At 35.8% G+C, this 23766-nt stretch overlaps 2 long non-coding RNA genes across 51 annotated transcripts in view; one reads left to right on the top strand and one right to left on the bottom strand.

Moving 5' to 3' along the window:
• Nucleotides 1-23766, top strand: part of LOC138176480 (uncharacterized) — a 145759-nt gene that overhangs the window by 69575 nt on the left and 52418 nt on the right. The gene's annotated exons all lie outside the window — the stretch shown is intronic.
• LOC138176479 (uncharacterized) overlaps nucleotides 1-23766 on the bottom strand; it is a 124008-nt gene that overhangs the window by 61411 nt on the left and 38831 nt on the right. The window contains exon 13 of one of the 50 annotated variants that reach the window (XR_011172279.1): nucleotides 125-22142. The exons of the other annotated variants lie outside the window; for them this stretch is intronic. This is a non-coding gene — a long non-coding RNA (uncharacterized lncRNA). Of the gene's footprint in view, nucleotides 1-124; nucleotides 22143-23766 lie in introns of those variants that run through there. 50 annotated transcript variants of the gene reach the window in all.

Below are 23766 nucleotides of genomic sequence, written 5' to 3'. Positions count from 1 at the left end.
TCTGTTGTTAGTTTTTAAGACATCTCCCAAGTCAGACATCGTGGGTTCTATGGTTACTCTCAGGCCTGAAATCCTGTGTGCTAAGATCCCACTGTCTGTATTCCTAAGTTCTCACCATCTGCTACTTTCTGTTCTCTAAGGCACATCCCACAGCCGATATTACAGGTTTCAGAGCCCCATTCAGCATATGTAGTTTTCATTTTCAATTTCTTGCCAGCTCAAATACCACATATACTGCCAAGGTCTCATATTCTGGAATCAGTGTTTATTCCCAATTCTGCTCAGCCAGTTGTAATACTCTGTATAACTCTCCTATAGCTACACCATTTTTCTTTCAATAACATTCCAAGGCCAAGACTAATAACTCTGATAGTTCATGATCAAAGGCAACACCCTATCCTAACATTCTAGAATTTTCTTTTCACTTATGCATTTAATTTAATTTTATTAAAGTGATTATGCCTCAGCCATACAATGATTTAAAAAGAGGGGAAAGGGAGAGGAATAATCATTAATATGGGGCCTACTACATGCCAGGCACTGTACAAGCACATTAAACATATTATCTTCTTTTTATTCTCACAACAGCCCTCTGATGTAAGTGCTGTTGTCATCAGTATTTTACAGTTGAAAAAACTGAAATTGACTAATTAGGAGGTTAATTAATTCAGTGTATGGCCAAGTGTATCAGACAGTTACCACACTCCTGATATAAATTATATGGGAACACATTTTCCATTTCAAACCACAAATATCTTTTGCTACTGAGTTTTCTATTAGACTGCCCCTCTCCATGCCTTGGGCCACTGAATACATTACAAAAACCTATTTTCTCAACAATAATGTTGAGTTCTAAGGCAACTCCCAGCTCTGAAGATCTCTGTTCTATGACACCCCACATGAGGCCCACAATATTTGAAGTACAGCCAAATCAGATTAAAATGTAAATGTGGAAAAATGTAAAAATGGAAACATTTAACAAAATAAATTACAATAAAACACAAATAACAGTACATTTTAAAACTAAGTCAATACTAAGTCAACATGCAGCCCACAGGGATCTTTATGTACAGCTTTATGGCTCCCATTAATATATGAGTTTGACACCACTGGTCTAAGGCACCACTTGCTGTAAAATTCTACGTTTTTCTTTTTCATTTCTGTATTTCTTTTTGTCTTAATGAACTTTATATGTCTCTGCAATACACTGATTTGAAAGTGGAAATATTTTATCTTTTAAATATAATGGTATTGTTTTTCCTTCATGTTCAAAGAGGACCAAAGCAACATCACTGTGTCGGGGGTCAATGCACAGTATGTCTGACTAATTCGAGCTTGGAAGGCTCTACCACAGGTCGGGCACAAATAGTTTGTATGACTATTTAAGAGGGGGATGTCTCCAAATTGGTGTAGCTTACATTTCTTTTGAGTTACCACAGTTCTGTTTTGCTTATACTCTACCATTAGCAGTATCATCATTTCAAGGAATCTAATTTTTTTTTCTAATTTTTAAGACAGATAGAACCCTATATCTTAACCTTTCCACCTTCCAGATATGGGTTGGGAACTGAGGTGTAATTCTCAGCATCACCGCTATATTAATCTAAATCATACTGAAATAACTGTCACAATTCTTATCATAAATAAACCATGTTATTGTTTTTAATTACCCCCTATGCTCCCCATGTATTGTCCATTGAGCACATAAAAATGACGTCCTTCTCAACTGTGACCCTGTGAATTTTAAGGCCCATGCCAACTCTGAAAATCAGTTTTCTAAGTCCTCTCTCAGCTTGAACATTATGTGATTTTTCAGGCCACCCCTAAAGCTGACATTCTGCATTATATGTGATCTCTTAGCTCTGCTAGCCTCTTTTTTTTTTTAAAGCAATTGGGGTTAAGTAACTTGCTCAAGGTTACACGGCCAGGTGTTTCTGGGTGGGTGCTAAATGTCTGAGTCCGGATTTGATCCCAGGTCACCCCAACTCTGGGGCCAATGCTCTTACTCTCTGTGCTACCGAGCTGCCCCAATTGCCAGCCTCTTTTTAAGTGTCCTTCCAGGTCTTCCATTCTCTTCTCCGTGGCTACTCTCAGGCTTCTTAGTCTGTGTGCTAAGGTGCCAGTGGCTCAGATCATTTTTCTTCTCTGGCTCTGTCCATCTCTCACTTTCCGTGTTCTAGCATCCTTTCTCTTTCTGATATACCAGGGTCTAGGGCTCCATCCAGATCAGGCATTCTGGATTCTAAATTTTCTCCAAGCTCAGATATCCTATGTGTTACATGTTGTCCCAGGTCTTATTATTCCGCCTTCAGTTGTCTACTCCCAGTTTTGAAATTCAAGACCCAGACTGCCTTCTTTGTTCTAAAATTCACAATCTTCTCTCCCACCTACAACATTTTCCCTTGAAAGGTACTTTCTCGCCAAGACATTCTCTATTCAAAGGATTCTAACAGTCCTGACATACTATATTCTAAGGCCATGCCCTGCTTTAAAATCGTCATTCTTTTTTTCCTTTTAATCTATTTTTATCTAATTCCACTGCTAATGCATCCTAGAAATGATAATTTAAAATCATCAATGTTGTTGCTTTTAAATATACTGTCCTTTACACCTTATTATACTCAAGAAATACTCCATATTCTTTATGAGTAGCAGTCCTAAGCATTCAGGAAACTAGATCAAATTAAATTGATGCCTATTTGTTTGTTTAATTTGATTTCATTTGTTTTGCTATGCACTTCTGCCCTTCCAACTGAAATACTCTAATACTCTAAGCTCTCCTGTCCCTCAAACTTTCTCCCTTAAATGGTACTGCCTAACCAAGACTTTCTATGTGCTTAGGACCCTAAGAGCCCTGACATTTTGTGGTCTAAGGGCCAACTCTCCAAGGATATTCCATAGATTTATCAGTTTGCATATTCTCTCTCATTGCATTGCCCATGGGTCTTAGTCAAAAAGTAACAGCACAAATGGTCTCCCTTTAAAATGTACTTCTAATACCTTATAAGTGGTCAACAGATATTGTCCATCCATTCCCACTAACAGGAATATCAATAGTAGTCTTACTTGATCACAGTACTCCAAGGAATTACTTGATTTGTCAGGGACTGTTTTTAATTTCTTGCAGCAACATAAGGCACTGAAATATAAACTTATCCTCTGGGCTCTCTGGGCCAGGATCTGAGTTTTAATTCAGACAATCACCACTCTTGTAATATGATTTATGTGGAAATAAATATAGCATTTCAGACTACAAACATCCTTTGTTACCATTGAGAGTTTCCATTGAGCCATCTCTCTCCATGTTTTGGCACCCTCAAAACATGACAAAACCCATGTTCCCAAGGATGCCATTGAGAGTTCTAAGGTGCTTTCCAACTCTGAAAATCTAGGTTCTATCATACCTCCTAGCTCTGTTGTTACATAATCCTCCCAACACAAGAAAATCAACATCCTGTTTGCTCTCTTGCTCTGTTATTCCTTATTCTAGGTGCCCTCCAAGCTCTCACATCCTCTTCTCTCTGGCTGCATTCAGGATCCATAATCTGTGTACAAAGGTCCCAATGGCTCAGAACATCTTTATTCTCTGGCACTCTCTCCCACTTTCTGTCTTCTCAAGTCACTCTTCCCTCTGATATTCTAGGATCTAAGGCCCAATTCGGATCTGGCAGTAGGGATTTTACATTTCAGCCAAACCTAGATATTCTATTTTTTACATACCCTTTCTGGTTGATATTCTGTCTTCAATGTCCACTTCTATTGTGATATTCTGCCTATACCTGTTCTGAAATTCTCCATGCTGTCTTCCTTCCCCTCTTTACTATTATCCCTAGGAAGGCACTTTCCAGCCGTGACATTCTGTGTGCTAAAGACTCTAGCAGTCTTAATATTCTATGCTTCACCCTGCTCTAAAATCTAGGCCTTTTAAAATCTTTTTATTTATTTGTTTTATTAGACCACAAATATGTTAGTAATACAATGTTTCCAAAAATCCTAATAAAAGTTATTGTTAGGCAAAATATACTGGCTAATTCATTACCAATAGCAATCTCAAGTCATCAAGGATCTGCATGGAATGAAATTGATAACCATTTGGGGGAATTTTTGTTTTTTCTGTCATGTACAAGCCCTCCAGCTCTCTTCTGCCTGGAATATTCTCCCTTGAATGGCACTTCCCAATGTGCCAAGGACCTGCATCTTCTGATATCCTATATTCCAAGGACAAATCTTCCAGTGATGTGTTCTATTCATTTATTGGTTTATTTTTCTCTTCTTGCACTGTCCATGGGTCCTAGTAATAAAGTGACAGTACAAATAATCTCCCTTTGAAATGCACTTTACTTAGTACCTTATGGCAATCAATCAATATCAATACCAATCTTACCTGATCAAGGCTCTATAATAAGTCATTTGTTTAGTTGGGAGGTTTATTTTAAAATTTCTTTAAGCCATAGAAGGCACTATATCTTAAACTTACATGTTTACTGTTGTGATGCATGGCATGAGTTTTAATTCATACAAATGCCACACTCCTGATATAAATTCAATGGAAATAAGCCTTATACTTCAAACAACAAATATTTTTCTGGGGTTTCAATGAACCTATTTCTCCCCATGCCTTGGCACCCTGACGGAAACATGTCCAACTTCTCAAGGATGATGACATGGAGAGTTCTGTTACTCCTACTGGTTCTCTGGGCCCTCTTACCTCTGTGATTTCTGTAAACTCCTTTTTACATGCACTATTCTTCAGAGGTTATTGTAGGCAATAAATGCCCACAGGCATGGTAAATAGCAGTATTAAGTAATCAAGGAAATGCAATTGAATAAAAGTGATGACTTTTTTGTTTTTCTTTTTTTATATTGTGTAGTTCTTTCAACTAATGGGTCTAATATTCTGTAATCTAATTTATTTTCTACCTGGAACATTCTCCCTTGAATAGGATCGCCTAACCAAGACATTTTCTATGTGTTCAATTAGAGGCAGCTAGGTGGCTCAGTGGACAGAGAGTGCTGGGCCTGGAGACAGGAAGACCTGAGTTCAAATCCAACCTCAGATACCTACTAGCTGGGTGACCCTGGGAAAGTCACTTAATCTTGTTTGCCTTAACCCATCGGACAAGGAAATAGAAAACCATTCCAGTATCTCTGCCAAGAAAACCCCATGGACAGTATTAGTGTATTATGGTCTATGGGGTCACAAAGTGTGGAACACAACTGAAGAACAACAAATGTAGCTTTTGAAGCTTTGTTACTAGAATTTCAATTAACCTGTCTCTCTTCATTCTTTGGTGCCCTAAGAATATGAAATAACCCATGTTCTCAAGGATGCCATGGAGGATTCTGTCTTCCTTGCTTTAATGATGGTACTCCAAGCTCTTTCCTCCTTGGAAAATTCTCCCTTGAATGGTTCTTCCCAACCAAGCCTATGTACAAAAGGTTCTCATGGCTCTGACAACATGTGTTCCAAGGACAAACCCTGCTGTGATATTCTATCTATTTTGGGGGTTAGTTTTCTCTTATTGCAGTGTTCATATATCTTAATTATAAAATGACAGTACAAAAAGACTCTCTTTGAAAAGCTTTAGACTTAAAAGCTTATGGTAGACAGTAAATACTCTCTACCCATGCCTCCAAACAGGAATGCAATAGTAATCTTATCTGATCAGGGTACTACAAAGAATTATGTGTCTTGTTGGAACCTGTTTTTATTTTATGGAGTCATATAAGGTACTAGATTATAAACTTATACCTTTGGTTCTACAGACTGGGACTTGATTTTTAATTCTGACAGTCACCACTCTCCTGATATAAATTATTTGGAAATAAATATAGCATTTCAAGCCTCAAATTTGCTTTGGTAGTAGGGTTTCAAATATCCTGTGCCTCTCTATGTCTCGATGCCCTAAAATATTTTTTAAAAAAATCTCAAGGATGCCATTGAGAGGTATAAGACCCCTTAATAACTCTAAAAATCTAGGTTCTATCACACCTCCTAGCTCTGTTCTTAGAGAACCCACCCACACCAGAAATTCCATATTCTGTGTGCTCTCTGGCTCTGACACCCCCTCACATTGTCTTCTCTATGGCTACTCTCAGGTCCCATATTCTAAGCAGTGAGGTCCCCCTGGTTCAGACTACTTTTGTTCTATGGCTCCATCCAGCTACTACTTTCTGTGTTTTAAAGTCCCTCCTATCTCTCATTCCAGGTTCTAAGACTCATCCTGATTGGGTAGTTCTGATTCAATGTATCCCATGAATGGCACCTCCTGGTCCAGACTATCTATGATTGTCCTAGTTCTGACACAGTATGTTTTAAAGGCAAACACCTCTATGAAATTCTATCCATTTCATAGGTTGTTCTTCTCTTATTGCACTGCCCATCTGTTAAGTTATGGTAGTGAATAAATACTCTCAATCACTTCCCAATTACGGGAAATTCGAGAGTAGTCTTACCTATCACCCTCCCAGCTCTTTCTTTTCCTCCTTTCTGGCTAGTCTCATGGCCCATGTTCTATATACTTAAGCCCACTGGTTCATATAATTTTTCATTCTCTGGCTCCTAATTTTGATAGTCCAGGTTTAGATCTCATCTATATCTTTAACTCTACCCTCTAAATTTTGCCCAGCTCTTTCAATTAACCCATCTCTCTCTACTCCTTAGCCCCCTAAGAACATAAAAACCCATCTTCTCAAGGATGACATTGAGATTTCTATGGCCCATGTAGGCTCTGAAAATAATCTAAGTCTTTCTCACCTCTCTAATCTCAGACATTCAGCGGTCAATGTACTCTCTTTTAAAGGAACTGTACTTCAAAAGTTATTGTGGGCAATGAATACTTCCCAGACATTACCCACAGCAGTAGTGAGTAGTCAAATATCTGCACAGAATAAAATTGATGATCATCTTTTAATGTTTGTGTCTTTTATAATGTGGAGTTCTCCATTGTAAACTTAAATATTTGGTTCTGTGGTCTGAGACTTCAGTTTTAATTCAGACAGTCATCACTCTCATAATATACATATATATATATATATGGAATTAAATCTACCATTTCAAGCCACAACTGTCCTTCATTACTAGGGTATCATTTAACCTGTCTCTCTCCATGCCTTTGCATCCTGAGAATTAAAAAAAAAAACAAATCATGTTATTAAGGATGAAAATAAGAGTTCTTTTTTATCTTTTAAGTAATTTTGTTGGTATATTTTGTTCTTATACCACCTAACTTTCCTCCTGTAGCCTTCCCCATTCCTTTAATAATTGTTTAATGATTAAATCCAATGATCTTTTTTTCTTTCCATATCTTCCATGGTCTAAATCTCGAAAATGAGAGTTCTAAGACCCTTTCAGCTCTGAAAATTTGGTTCTATCACACCTCCTAACTCCGTTCTACAGAATTCTCCCACACCAGAAATTCCATATTTTATGTATTCTCCTCCTCCAATATCCCTTGTTCTAGGTGCCCTCCCATTCTATTCTCTATGGCTATTCTCAGGTCCCAAAGTCTATGTAGTAAAAGCCCCCTGGCTCTGTTTATTTTAAAAGAGAACCCTCTTATCATATCCTATCCATTTATCAGTTTTTTTTTCTTATTGCACTGTCTATAGGTCTTATTAGTAAAGTGAAAGTATAAATGGTCCCTCTTAGACATGCCTAAACCTTATGTTAGTGAGTAAATACTAGTGATTAATTCTCAGTGCCAGGAATATCAATAGAATTCTAACCTGATCATTATACTTCCAGGAATTATTTGTCTTAGGAGATGGTTTTTATTTCTTGGAGGCATATAAAATACTAGATTATAAACTTATGCATTTGGCTGTGTGGTTTGAGACTTGAGTTTTAATTCAGACAATTACCATTCTTTGATATAAATTATAAGGTAATAAAGGTAACATTCCAAGCCGTAAATATTATTTGTTCCTAGGGTTTCAATTAACCTGTCTCTCTCCATGTTTTGTTGCCCTGAAAACATTTTTTAAAAAAAAATCCATCTTCTAAAGGATGCCATTTATTGTTCTAAGATACCTTCCAGTCCTGAAAATATCAATTCTATCTATATAGGCAGCTGGGTGGCGCTACAGTGGATAGGGTGCCAAGCCAGGAGCCTGGAAGACCGATCTTCCTGAGTTCAAATCTGGCCTCAGACAAATACTAGCTATCTGACCCTGGGCAAGTCACTTAACCCTGCTTGCTTCAGTTTCCTTATCTGTAAAATGAACTGGAGAAGAAAATGGCAAACCATTCCAATATCTCTACCAAGAAAACACCAAATGGAGTCTCAAAGAGTCAGACACAACAGAAACAACTGAACAACAAATATTCTATCACGTTATCTCTGTCGTTTTGGCATTCTCCCACACCAGAAATTCTACTTTCTGTGTGCTCCTTTGCTCTAGAATGTCTTGTTCTAGGTACCCTCCCAGCTCTCACATTTTCTCCTCTCTGGCTATTATTCTCAAGGCTGATGTTCAATGTACGTATGACCAATGCATCAGGTGATTTTTTTGTCCTCTGGCTTTGCCCATCTCCTAATTTTCATCTTCCAAAGTCACTCCTATCTCTGATGTTCCAGGTTAGGCTCCTCTAGATTCAGTAGTCCACACTCTAAATTTTATCCAACTCTATTTGGAGTTTCAATTAACTTGTCTCTATTGGCCAGCTCAGAATAAATAAATAAATAAACAAATAATAAATAAATAAATACCCAACTTCTTAAGGATGACAATGAGATTTCTGTGACCTATAATGGCTCTGAAAATCAATATTCTATTGCCCCTCTTACCTCTGTAAGACCCCTTCTACATCATACAGTTAGCATACTATGTATATACCCTTCTAAATACAATGTACTTCAGTAGTTATTAGAGGCACTTACTCCCTAGAGACTACCAGTAGCTTTCAGAAGTAATTGAGGATCTGTGAGGATCAGATTACCAATTTTGTTTTCTATTTTGATATGATGCAGTTCTGTCCTCCTAGCTATAATAGTGTGTATTCTAATCTCTCTTCTACCTGAAATATTCTGCCTTGAATGGCACCTCTCAGTATCCAGCTTTTCTATGTGCTAAGGAACCTCATAGTCCTGACACTCCCTGTTCTAAGGGCAAACCATCCTATGATATTTTAACCATTTATTGACTCAGTTTTCTCTTACTGCACTGACCATGGGAATTAATCATAAAGTGACAGCACAAATAGTCTCACTTTGAAATACCTTATGCATTGATGCTTTATAAGGAATATTGTTGTATTGGTATATTATTTGTATTCCTTAGCAACATATAAGACTCTTGATGATAAATTTATACATTTGTCTGTGTGGTATGGCACTTAAGTTTTAATGTAGAAAATTCTCTCTCTCTCTCTCTCTCCATATATATAATGGTGTGGAAATAAAGCTAGCATTTCAAGCCAGAAATATCATTTCTAACACGGATTTCAATTAACCTGTTTCTATGCCTTTTCAACTCAAGAACATAAAATAACCCATGTTTTCAAGGATGCCATTGAGAATTCTAAGGCCCCTTTCTAGCTCTGAAAATCTAGGTTCTTTATCACCTCCTGTCTTTGTTCTTTCTGAACAGTTCCAAATCAGAAATTCGGTATTCTATGTGTTTTCCTGCTCTGATATCCCTAGTTCTACATTCCTTCCAAATTCTGACATTCTTTTCTCTATGGCTACTCTCAGAATGCATACTCTACATACTAAGGTCAACTGGCTCACATTACTTTTGTTCTATGGCTATGTCCTTCTCCAACTTTCTGTCTTTGAAATTCCCTCCTACCTTTCATATTCCAGGTTCTAAGGCTCGTCCAGATCTGGCAGTCTAGATTCTAAATATCATTCAATGTGCTGCTTTTTAAAGGATTCTTTTGAAACTTTCTTCAAAAGTTATTGTAGGTAATACATACTCCTTGATAAATAATATCAGTCTTAAGTGACCAAGGACCTGAAAGGAAGCAATCTGATGACCAGTGGTAGGGAAGGGGAGGCTTTTTTATTTTTCTATTGTGCAGTTCTGTCCTGCCAACTCTAACAGTCTTTACTCTAAGCTCTTGTACCTAGAGAATTCTCCCTTGAATGACAACCCAGTAAAGCTTTTCTATGTGGTAAGAACCCTCACAGCTCAGACACTATATGTTCTAAAGGCAGAACCTCCAACGATAGTCTGTCCATTCATCAGTTTCTTTTTCTCTTATTGCACTGCCCACTGGTCTTCATTATAAAGTGACAGTACAAATGGTCTCTCTTTGAAGTATCTTGTACTTAAAACTGGATGTTAGTAAGTGAATAACAGGAATATCAATAGAAGTCTAACCTGATCAGTATTGGACAGGATCAGTATGAGCAATCACTTGCGTCAGTGGATTGTTTTTACTTCTTAGAGTCAAATAAGGCTCTCAATGACAAATTTATATTTTTGGTTGTGTGGTCTGGTACCCGAATTTTAATTCAGACAATCACACTCTCCTAATATATATTGTATAGAAATGATGACAGCATTTCAAGCCACAAAAATAATTTCTTACTAGGGCTTCAATTTACTTGTCTCTCTCCATGTCTTGTCTATGTTTAAACAGAAAATGACTCCTTTACCCAAGGATGACATGGAGTGTTCTATGGTCCACAATGCCTCTGAAAATTTAAAGTTCTATGCCTCCTCTTCCCTCTGAGATCAGACACTCAGCATTCTAGGTGCTGCACTTTAAATGCACTATACTTCAAAAGATATTATGGGCAATAAAGAGTCCCTAGTCATTACCAATAGCAGTATTGAATAATCAAGGATCAGCAAGGAATCAAATCAATAATCATTTTGTTGTTGTTGTTATTTTTAATATTGTGCAGTTCTACCATCAGAGTTCTAATATGCTGTACTATAAGCTCTCTTATATTTGGAAATTTTTCTAACGGATGGCATCTCCCAACCAAGCCTTTCTATGTGCTAAGGAATCTTATAGCTTTGACACATTAAATTCTAAATATACATGCACCTCTGATATTCTATCCATTTGTTTTTCTTACTGCCCATAGAAGTCTTAGTCATAAAATCACAGTAGAAATGACTTCTCTTTGAAATGGCTTGTACTTAAAACACCATGATAGTGAGTAAATAACTGGATATTTTCTGAATAACAGGAATATCAATAGAAGTCTCACCTAATGAGCATTACACTACAAGGAATCACTTGTCTTGGGGGGATTATTTTTATTTCTCCGAGCCATATAAGGTATTTTATTATTAACTTAAAACTCTGGCTGTGTGAATGGGGACCTGAATTTTAATTCAGATAATCACCACTCTCCTGATATAAATTATATGGAAAACATGGTCACATTTCAAGCCACAAATATTCTTTGATTCTAGGATTTCAATTAACCTGTGTCTTTACATGCCTTGGTGTCCTGAGAACATAAACCAAATCCATCTTCTGAAGGATGCCACTGGGCGTTCTAAATGCAACTTCCAGGTCAGGAAATATAGGTTCTATAATACCTCATAGCTCTGGAACGCTCTCACACCAGAAATTTCACATGCTCTCCTCCTCTGATATCCCTTGTTCTTGGTATTTTCTAAGGTCTCACATTTTCTCCTCTCTGGCTATTCTCATAGCCCATGTTCTGTAAACTTATGCCCCCTGGCTCCAACTATCTTTTACTCCTTGGTTCTGTCCATATCCCAACTTTTTCCTTCCAAAGTCTCTCCAAATATCTGACATTCCAGATCCAAGTCAGCTCTCTAAATTCTGTCTGGTTCTAATTGGAGTTTTATTTAACTTTTGCTTCTCCTTGGCTCCCAATATTTTCTTTGACATTCTACATTCTAAGGGCAAACCCTCCCATGATATTCTATTTGTTTATCTTTTACAATTTTTTTCTCTTACTGTACTGCCCATGGGGTTTAATCATAAAGTGATAGCACAAATAATCTTTCTTTGAACTGCACTTAATCCTTATGGTAGTGAATACTCTCCATCTATTCCCAATAACAGGAATATGAACACTAGTATTATCTGATCAGGGCACTACAAGGTATGACTAGTTTTGTTAGGGGATTGCTTTTAGTTCTTAGAGCCACATAAGGAACTAGCTTGTAAACAACCTGAGTTTTAATGCAGGCAGTCACTATTCTTCTGATATAACTTATATGGAAATTAAGATGGCATATCAAGTTACAAATATTTTCTTTAGTAGGGTTTCAATTAACCATGCCTCTGACAACATAGTGAAACCCAGGTTCTCAAGGATATTACTGAGTATACTAAGGTCCCTTCAAGTTCTGAAAATCAAGGTTAGGTCTGTTCTTTCAGAACAGTTCCAAACCAGATATCCAACATTCTATGGGCTCTCATATCCCTTGTTCTAGGAGCCCTCTCACTTCTCACATTCTTTTTTCTATGGCTTCTCTCAGGTCCCATAGTCTACCATACTAAGGTCCCACTGGCTTAGAATATTTTTGTTCTATGGCCCAACTGCATTCCTTTCTTTTCTTTTCTTTTCTTTCTTTGCTTTTTGGAGGGGGGAGGGCAGGGTAATTATGATGTGTCTGAGGCCGGATTTGAACTCAGGTCTTCTTGACTCTAGGGCCAGTGCTCTATTTACTGCACCACCTAGCCACCCCTCCCAATTTCATTCTAAAAGATTACCTCCTACCTCTCACATTCCAGGTTCTAGAGCTCATAGCAATCAGACAGTCTGGATTCTAAATTTCTTCCATGCTCTTACTGGAGTTTATTCATTCTCCCTCTATTCTTTGGCCTACTGGGAACATAAAAATACTCATCTTCTCAAGGCTAACATTGAGATTTATAAGGCCCACGCTGGTTGTGAAAATCTAAGTTGTAAGAGATTTTTCTTTCCTCTGTAATTTCATAATTCCTGGAACCTCACACATTTAGCATTCCATGTATGACCTTTTAAATGCAATCTTTTTCAAAATGTATTACATGTAATAAATGCTCCCTAGTCAATACCAACAGCAATCTTAATCAAGGAAATTAATCAATTTGATGACCATATTTTTGCTTATATTTATATGGTGCTTTTCTGTCCTCTCTTTAAAATACCTTGTATTTAAAACTTTACATTAATGAGTCAATACACTTGATGCATTCCAAATAACAGGAATATCAATAAAAGTCCAACCTTTTCAGGGTTGGACAGCATCAGGACACGAAATAAACTGTAATGTCAGGGCATTGTTTTTACTTCTTAGAGACATATATAAAGCTGTTGATGATAAATTTATATAATGAATGTGTTGTCTGGTACCTGAATTACAATTCAGACATTCACCACTCTCTGGATATATATTATACAGAAATAATGGCAGCATTTCAAGCCACAAATAAAATTTCTTACTAGAGTTTCAATTAACCTGTCTCTCTCCAGCCCTTGTTGACTTGAGAGCAGAAAAATAAAAAAAATAAATAACTCATTTTCTTGAAGATGCCATTGAATGTTCTAAGGCTCCTTCTAGCTTTGAAGAATCTAGGTTCTATAACAGCTCTTAGTTCTGTTGTTTCAGAATAGTTCCAAGCCAGAAATTCAACACTCTATGGGCTCTCCTGCTCTGATATCCCTTGTTCTACTTGACGTCCCAGGTCTCATATTCTCTTCTCTATTGTTACTCTAAGGTCCCCTAGTCTACAAACATAGTCTCATTAGCTCAGGCTATTTTTGTTCTATGGATTTGTCCTCCCTTTTTCTGTGCAATTTCCTCCTAGTTCTTTTATTCCAGGTTCTACAGAACCTCTATCTAGATCCTACAGGCTAGATTCTAAATTTCTTCCATGATCTTAATGGAGTTTCAATTAGTTTATTCCTTGCTCCACTGAAAACATTAAAAAAAAAACCAACCCATCTTCTCAAGGATGATATTGAGATTTCCATGGCCTATGTTGACTCTCAAAATCTAAGTTCAATTGCCCCTCTACCTCTCTAATTTAAGACCCGTCTTATATAAGCCTTCCAAAGTTATATGTGCTAACTTTTAAATGTACTGCCATTCAGAAATTATGGTAGGCAACAAATATTCCCTAGTCAATACCAATAGCAGTCTTAAGTGATCAAGTAACTAAAAGCAATCAAACTGATGACCATATTTTCCCTATATTTATATGATACAGTTCTTCCCTCCTAGCTCTAATGGTCTCTACTCAAAGCTCTCTTCTCCCTGGAAAATTCTGCCATATATGGCACATGCCAGTTATGACTTTCTATGTGTTAAGGGCCCTCAGAGTTCTAATACATTTTTTCTAAGGGGTGACTCTCCTATTCATTTATTCTATCCATTTATTAGTTTATTTTTCTCTTAATTCATTGCCCATAGGTTTTAATAGCAAAATCACAGCTCAAACAATCTCTTTGAAATTCCTTGTACTTAATATTATATGATAGTTGAGTCAATAGTCTTACTCTCCCCTCCATTCTCAATAAGGGGAATATCAAAAACAGTGTTACCTGATCAGGGCACTGCAAAGAATTATGTGTCTTGTTGGGGTACTGTTTTTATTACTTGGAGCCATATAAGGTCCTCAGTGAGAAAGTATATCTTTGGCTCTTTTGTCCAAGATCTTTTTTAATTCAGACAATTACCACTTTCCTGATATAAATTTTATGGAAATAAAAGGAGAAGTTCAAGACAGGAATATCCTTTGTTATTAGAGTTCCATTTAGCCAGTTTACCTCCCTGTCCTGGTGCCCTGAAAACATAAAATAGCCCATCTTCTCAAGGATGTCATGGAGAGTTCTATGGCCCACGATATCTCTGAAGATCCAAGTTCTATTGCTCCTTTTATGTTTCTAATCTCAGACGCTTCTAAGATCAGACATTGAGCATTGTATGGGCTCCCTTTTAAATATACTGTTATTTAAAAGTTACTGTGGGCGATAAATACTCCTAGTCATTATTAATAGTAGTCTTTAGTAATTGAGGGTCTGCAAAGAATCAAATTAATGACCTTTTTATTTTAGTTTTTTAATAATGTATAGCTCTACACCACCACCTCCTCAATATTCTGTACTCAAAGCTCTCTTCACCCAGGAAAATTCTCCTATGAATTGTGCCTCCCAATCAAGCCTTTTTATGTGCTAAGGACTGCCATGGCTCTGATATGTTATCTTCTAAGAGCAGACCCTCTTATGGTTATTTTTTTTAATTTTGTGCTTTGTTCAGTTTTCACATTTTGCACCCGTAAGTCTTACTTATAAAGTGACAGCACAATTGATCTTTCTTTGATCTGATTTCTACTTAAAAGATTATGGTAGGGAGTAAATGCTCTCTGTCCATTCCTAATTAAAAGAATATCAATAGTAATCTTACCTGATCAGGGCTCTATAAGGAATTACCTTTTGGAGGGGATTGTTTTTACTTGTTCAAGCCATATAAGATACTTGATTACAAACTTATACCTTTGGCTGGTGGTTTGGATCCTGTGTTTTAAGTCAGATAATCACCTCTCTCCTGATATAAATTCTATATATAGTTAAAAAGGTAGCATTTTGAGCCACCACTATCCTTTGTTACTATGGTTTAATTATCCTGTCTCTCTTCATGCCTTGATGGTCTGAGAACATAAAGAAAACCATGTTCTCAAGAATGCCATTGGGATTTCTACCCATTCCAGCTCTGAAAATCTAGGTTCTATAATACCTTCTACCTCTATGTTATTTCAGAACATTTCCAAACTAGAATTTCACCATTCTTTCCTACTTTCCTACTCTGATATCCCTTGTCCTGGATGGCCACCCAGATGTCACATTCTCTTCCTTATGGCTGCTCTCAAGTGTCACCAAGTACAAAGCTCTCACTGGCTCATACTATTGTTTTTTAGTCTCTAAGTCTTTCTTCCACTTTCTGTCTTGAAAACTCTTTCCTATGTCTTATATTCCAAGTTCTAGGACTCATCCAGATCAGATGGTCTAGATTTAATATTACTTTAAGGACCTTAACTGATTTCTGTTCATCTGTCTTTTGCGATTTCTTGGCTACCCACTAACATAAAACCCTTATCTTCTCAACAGAAATTTAAGCTCTAGCGTCCCTCTGACCTCTCTAACTTGATAGCACCATTACATCAGATAGCATTCTGTGGGCTCCCTTAAAGGAGTATTCTTCAAATGTTATTGGAGGCTAAAGACTTCCTCTGTGCTAAGAATTCTCATAGGTCTAACACTACAAACATCTATGATATTCTATCCATTTATTGGTTTTTTTTTCTTTCTACACTACCATGCATCTTAGTCATAAAGTGACAGGACAAGTGATCTTTCCATGAAATGTCTTGTATTTAAATTTTATGGTAGTGAGTAAATATTATGGATAAATTCAGAATAAGAGGAAAAATAAATGAAGTCCAATATGATCAGGGAACTACAAGGATCACTTGTCTTGTTGAGGGATTGTTTTTACTTCATGGAGACCAGAAGGCCCTCAATAACAAACTTAACTGTCTGGCTATGAGGTCTGACATCTGAGTTTTAACTCAGTCACTACTCCCCATATATATATATATATATATATATATATATATATATATATATATATATTACATATATTACATGTATATATGTATGTATATATAATAATGTTGGAATAATGGTAGCATTTCAAACAACAAATACCATTTCTTACTAGAGTTTCAATTAACCGGATTCTCTCCATGTATTGTCAACTTGAGAAAATAAAAAAAGTTGTAAAGAATGCCATTGAATATTCCAAGGCTCCTTCTAGTTCTGAAAATCTCATTTCTATTGAACCTCCTAGCTCTGTTCTTTCAGAACAGTTTAAAAAAAGAAATTCAATACCCTACAGGCTCTCCTGCTCTGGTATCAGCCTGCGTTTTAGGAGTCTTCCCAGAACTCACATTCACTTCTCTAAGGCTACTCTCAGGTCCAAGAGTCTATGAACTAAGTCCCACTGGCTGAGACTATTTTGTTCTATGGCTCTGTCCTTCTAACCTTCTTTTTGGTGAAATAAAGAGATTTTTTAATTCTGGGAGTCATATAAGGACCAAGATGTTAAACTTACACCTTTCACTCTGTGATCTATTACCTGAATTTTCAGACAATCACCACTCTCCTTATAGAAATCATATGGAAATAAGGGGAGAATTTCAGATAAAAAAACATCCATTGTTATGAGAGTTTCATATAATCTGTCTCTCTCTCTCTGTGCCCTGAAAAGATAACTCTTCTTGTCAAGGATGAAACAGAAAGTTCTCTGCCTCATACTGCCCCTGAAAATCTAAGGAGTATCATCCCTATTATCTCTCTAATTCCCTCTAAGATTGGACATTCAGCATTCTATGTGCTCCCTCTGAAGTCTACTGTTCTTCAAAAGCTATTAGAGGCAATAAATACCCATAGTCATTGCCTGTAATTAGCAATAAGAAGTAATCAAGGGTCAGCAAGAAATCAAATTGATGACCTTTTTTTGTTTTCTTTTTTATTATTTTGCATTTATTTCTTCCCAGCTCTAATAGTCTGTACTCTAAACTCTTAGAAGTTAGAATAGTCTCCCTTGAATGGCACTACCAAGTCAAGATTTTCTATGTGCTAAGGATCCTCCTAATTCTGATACTAACTGTTCTTCTATTATATTATATCCATTTAGTGGTTTATTTTTTTCTTACTTGCACTGCCCATAGGTCTTAGTTCTAATGGGACAGTACAAATGGTCTCTTTTTGAAATGCTTTACACTTAGTACTTTATAGTAGGTGGTGAGTCAATATTCGCCAACCATTCCCAATTACAGGAATATCAATAGCAGTCTTAACCAATCAGGACACCAAAAGGAATCATGTGTTTTGTTGGCAAATTGCTACCTGGACCCGTATAAAATTTTAATGACACACTTATACCTTTGGCTATGTGATCTGGGATCTGAGTTTTAGTTCATACAATAACCACTCTCTTGATATAAATTTATATGGAAATAGAGGTAATATTTCCAGCTACAAATATCTTTTGTTAGTAAGGTTTCATGTAACCTTTCTTAATGCTCAAGTGCCCTGAGAATACAAAGTCATAACTAAGAAACATATACCTCTGTCCCATCTTCTCAAGGATGACAGATGGCTTGACAGCCCATATTGCCTATGAGAAATCAAATTTCTATTGCCCTGCCCCTTCCCTCTCTAATTTCAGACCTTTTCAAGATCAGATAGTCAGCCTTCTAGGTGTTCCCTTTGAAATGTTGTGGGTGATAAATGCTCTCTAGTGACCAAAAGAAGCAATCAAGGATCTGCAAAAATAAAACTTATGACCAAAATTTTTCTTTTTTATATCATGCAGTTCTGCCCTCTCAGCTCTAATATTCTATACTTGAAGTTCTCTTCTATCTAGAAAACTCTCCTGTCAATTGAACCTTTCACCCAAGCTCTTCTATGTGCTAAGGATCCTCCTGGGTCTGACACATTCTTTTCTAAGGGATGATAATATTCTAACCATTTATTTGTTTGTTAATTTTTCTCTTGTTGTACTGCCCGTAGCTCTTAGTCTTAAAGCAACAGCCCAAATAGGCACTCTTTGAAATGCTTTATATACTTATAAACTTATGGTAGAAATTAAATAATCTGGATCCATTCCAAAAAGAGGCATATCATTAGAAATCTAACTTGACTGGGCATGCAATTAAAAAAAAACCTAGAAAAAAGAACAACTTAAAAATCCTTGATTAAACATCAAATTGGAAATCCTGAAAAATCAAAGCAGAGATTAATAAATTTGAATGTAAGAAAAACATTGAGATAATAAAACTATGAGTTGGTTTTAGGAAAAAAAATACTAAAATAGATAAACTATTTGCTAATTTGATTAAAAACAAGAAGGAAGAAAACTAAATTACCAGTATCAAAAATGAAAAAGACTACCAATGAAAAGGAAATTAAAGCAATTATTAGGAGATATTTTGCCCAATTACATGACAATAAATCTAACAATCTAAGTGAAATGTATGAATGTTTACCAAAATATAAATTGCTCAGAGTAAAAGAAGAGAAAATAGAATACTTAATACTTAATGCTCTCTCTTAAAAAAAGAAATTGAACAAGCCATCAATGATCTCCCTAAGAAAAATCTCTAGAACCAGATGGATTCACAAGTGAATACTATGAAACATTTAAAGAGAACTTAATTCCAATACTATATAAATAAACTATTTGGAAAAACAAGCAAAGGAGTCCTAGTACATTCTTTTTATGATACAAATATGGGCTGATACCTAGACCAGGAAGAGTAAAAACAGAGAAAGAAAACCATAGACAAATTTCCCTAATACTGATGCCAAATTTTTAAATAAGATACTCACAAGGAGACTATAGCAATATGTCATAAAGATCATACATTAGGGTGGGATTTATACCAGGAATGCAGGGCTGGTTCAAGATTAGGAAAACTATCGCATAATTGACCATAACAATAACAAAACCAACAAAATTATATAATTACCTCAACAGAAGCAAAGAAAGCTTTTGACAAAATACAATACTCATTCCTATTAAAACACTAGAAAGCATAGGAATAAATGGACTTTTCCTTAAAATGACGAGTACTATCTATCTAAAACCATCAGCAAGCATTATCTATAATGGAGATCAGCTAGAAACCTTCCCAATAAGATCATGGGTGAAGCAAGGATACCCATTATCAGCACTATTACTCAATATTGTCCTAGAAATGCTAGTTATAGCAATAAGACAAGAAAAAAATCAAAAGAATTAGAATAGGCAATGAGGAAACAAAACTATCACTCTTTGTAAATGATATATATATGATAGTATACTTAGAGAACCCTAAAGAATCAACTGAAAAACTTGTTGAAAGGATTAACAACTTCAGCAAAGTTGCAAGATTTAATACAATCCATAAATTATTAGCAATTATATATTATCTATAAAACCAACAAAGTCTAGCAGGAAGAGATAGAAAGAGAAATTCTATTATTTAAAATACTAGAGACAGTAGAAAATACTTGGGAATATACCTGCAAAGACAAACCCAGGAATTATATGAACACAATTATAAAACACTTTCCACACAAATAAAGTCAGACATACACAACTGGAAAAGTATTAATTGCTCATGAGTAAGCCAAGCCAATATAATAAAAAATGATAATCCTACCTAAACTAATTTACTTATCCAGTGCTATACCAATCAAACTACCAACAATTATTTTATAGGGCTAGAAAAAAATTCATAACAAAATTCATCTGGAAAAACAAAAGGTCAAAAATATGAAGGGAATCAATAAAAAAAATGAAGGAAGGTGGCCTAGTACGTTAGATCTCAAACTGTATTGCAAAGTAGTAATCATCAAAACAATCTTGACACTAGTTAAGAAATAAGAGTAGTGGCTCATTGGAATAGATTAGGTACCAATACACAGTAGTAAATTACCATAGTAATCTAGTGTTTGATAAAATCAAAGATCCCAGCTTCTGGTACAAGAATTCACTATTTAATTAAAATTTCTGGGAAAACTGTAAAGAAGTTTGGCAGAAACTTCACAGACTCTATGTTGAGATAAGGTCAAAATGGGTATGTGACTTAGACATAAAGTGTGATATAATAAGCAAATTAGAGGATCATGGAAAATTATACCTGTCAGATCTATAAATAAGGAAAAAATTTATGACCAAACAAGAAATAGAAAACTTCATGGGATGAAAAGCAGATAATTTTGCTTACATTAAATTAAAAAGGTTTTATATAAACAAAACCAATGCAGAAAAGATTAGAAGTGAAGCAGAAACTGGGAAAAAAATTTCTCAGCAAGTTTCTCTGATAACGGTTTCATTTCTCAAATGTACTGAGAACTCAGTCGAATTTATAAGAATATACGTCATTCTCCAATAGATAAATGGTCAAAGGAAATGATTAGGCAGTTTTCAGAAGAAGAAATTAAAGCTTTCTATATAGTCATGTAAAAATATTCTAAATCACTATTGATTAGAGAAATGCAAAACAAAACAACTCTGAGGCACCACCTCATACCTATCAGATGGGCTAATATGACAGAAAAGGAAAACGACAAATATTGGAGTGGGATATGGAAAAATTGGGACATTGATGCATTGTTAGTGGAGTTGTGAACTAGTCCAACCATTCATTCTGGAGAGCAATTTGGAACTATGACCAAAGGACTATAAAACTATGCATACCCTTGGACCCAGCAATATGACTACTAGGTCTGTATTCAAAAGAGATCAAAGAAAAAGGAAAAGCTCTTTCTGTGGCAAGGAATTGGAAATTGAGAAGATGCCCATCAACCAGGGAATGTCTGAACAAATTGTGGTAGGATTGGGATGGAATACTACTGTGTTATAAGAAATGACAAGCAGGATGATTTCTGAAAAACCTGCAAAGATTTAGATGAACTGATGCAAAGTGAAGTGAGAAGAGCTAGAACATCATACACAGTAACAGCAACATTGTATGACAATCAACTGTGAATGATTTAGCAATCCTGAGCCTTACAATGACCCAACACAATTCCAAAGGATATATGATGAAAAATGTTATCTACTTCCAGAGAAAGAACTGATGGAATGAAGACTGAAGCACATTTAAAAAAAAAGTCTCTCTTTTTCTTTGTATTTATTTTTTGTCTGCATTTTCTTTTGCAACATGGCTAATATGGAAATATGTTTTGCATGACTTTACATGTATAATCTACATCAAATTGCTTGCCTTCTCAAGGAGGGTGGAAGGAAGGATAGAATTTGGAACTCAAAATTTTAAGAGAGAAATGTTAAAAAAATTAAATATAGTTAATAAAAATTAAATTAAATTAAAAGAAATCCAACATGTTCAAGACACTACAAGGAAGCACTTTTCTTTGAGGAATTTTTTAATTTCTTAGAGACAAATAAGGTACTCTATTATAAACATATACCTTTAGCTGTGTAATTTGGAACCTGAGTTTTAATTCAGACAATCTCCACTCTCCTGATATAAATATGGAAATAATCGCAGCATCTCACATTTTCTATCCTTAAAAGTACTTCTTCCCTCTCATATTCCAGGTTCTAGGGCTCATCCAGATCCCATAATCTGGATTCTAAATTTCATCCAAGATCTCATGGAATGTCTATTAACTTGTCTTGTTTCTCTCTCCTTTGGACAGCTGAGAATAAAACAAAACAAATAAAAACCAACCAACCAAAAAAAAAAAACAACCTCATGTTCCCAAGGAAGACATTGAGAGTTCTATGGCCCATACTACCTCTGAAAATGCAAGTTTTCTTGCTCCTTTTACTTCTCTCATTTCATTCAGACTCCACCAATATCACATACTCAGCATTTGATGTGGTACCACTTAAAGGCATTGTACTACAAATTTTATTGTAGGTTATAAGCAATTACTAGTCAATACTAATCATAGTACTGAGTAATTAAGGAGCTGCATAGGAAGAAATCAGTAACCATCATTATGAGTTTTTTTTAATATGATGCAGTTCTACCCTCCCAAGCTTTAATAGTCTGTACTCTAAGCTCTTTCTCCCTGGAAAAGTCCCCCATAAATGACCCTTATCATCAGGATCCTCAGAGCTTTGACACATTCTCTTCTAAGGGCAAACATTCCTATGATATTCTGTTGATGCATTGGTTTGTTTATTTTTAGCTCCATGCACTGCCCTTAGGTCTTAGTAGTAAAGTGACAAGACAAATGGTCTCTCTCTGAAATATCTTGTACTTAAAATGTTATGGTCATGAGTAAATACTTTCTATTCATTCCCAATAAGAGGAATATCAATAGAAGTCTAACCTGATCAGTTAGGATATACTTGTCTTGGGGGATTGTTTATACTTTTGTAATGGAAATGTAAATTTTAAAGATCTTCCCTGCCCCTAGGCTAATGTGCACCTGAAGCCTGGGGTGGGAGGCTTGTTTTTCAGTAGATACTTCTTGATTGGCCAGTGAGTCAACAAGGTTGTTACATTCTCTGAGCCAGGAGAAGGCTATATAAGCCCTGATGTGTAGCTTTGTTTTTGGGACTCACTTTGAGAAGTGTTCTGTGATTTGATCTGAATTCTGGGAAGCCGTTGTTGAGAGTCCCCCGGCTTTGAAAAACCCAGAATGTGGAAACCCAGATGTTGACTGGGTATGGATGTAATGGTTGGACAGTTTGGAAATCTGTCTACTTGATGTTTCTGTCTTGATAATTATGCCTGTATACTTTGAGGTTCAGGGTGCTGACCTTTTCTCCTGAACAAGGTAAACGATATATGTCTGACTGATTAAAGTAAGCTTGTTAACCCATTTTGAGTTGCTTTCCTTTGACAAAGCAGATCCAAGAACCTGTGGTAGCTGCAAACCCTGAGGACGCTTGGGGTGCTTGCCGATACAACTTTATAGACACCAATAAGATATTCAATTATAATTATGTTATAATTATATTATATTTATATAATTATGTTATAATTATATTTATATAATTATATTATAATTCTGTGGTTCAGGAGCTAAATTTTCATTTAGATAATCACTACTCTTCTGATATAAATTATATGGAAATAAAGGCAGCATTTCAAGCCACCAATATAATTTTTATGAGGGTTTCAACTATTCTGTCTCTCTCCATGTCTTATCGACTTAAGAATATAAAATAACCCATATTCTCAAGGATGTCACTGAGAATTCTAAGGACCTTTCCAACTCTGAAAATCTAGCTTTTATAACACTTAGTTCTATTCCAAACCAGAAAGCCAACATTCAATGTCTCCTAGTGCTCTGATATCCCCCATTC

The sequence above is a fragment of the Petaurus breviceps genome, unplaced genomic scaffold (genome assembly GCF_028583685.1).
Source record: "Petaurus breviceps papuanus isolate PSGF00001 unplaced genomic scaffold, PetGlider_PUasm1.0 89614, whole genome shotgun sequence".
Taxonomy (NCBI): domain Eukaryota; kingdom Metazoa; phylum Chordata; class Mammalia; order Diprotodontia; family Petauridae; genus Petaurus; species Petaurus breviceps.
This window is presented reverse-complemented; position numbering and strand designations above follow the sequence as displayed.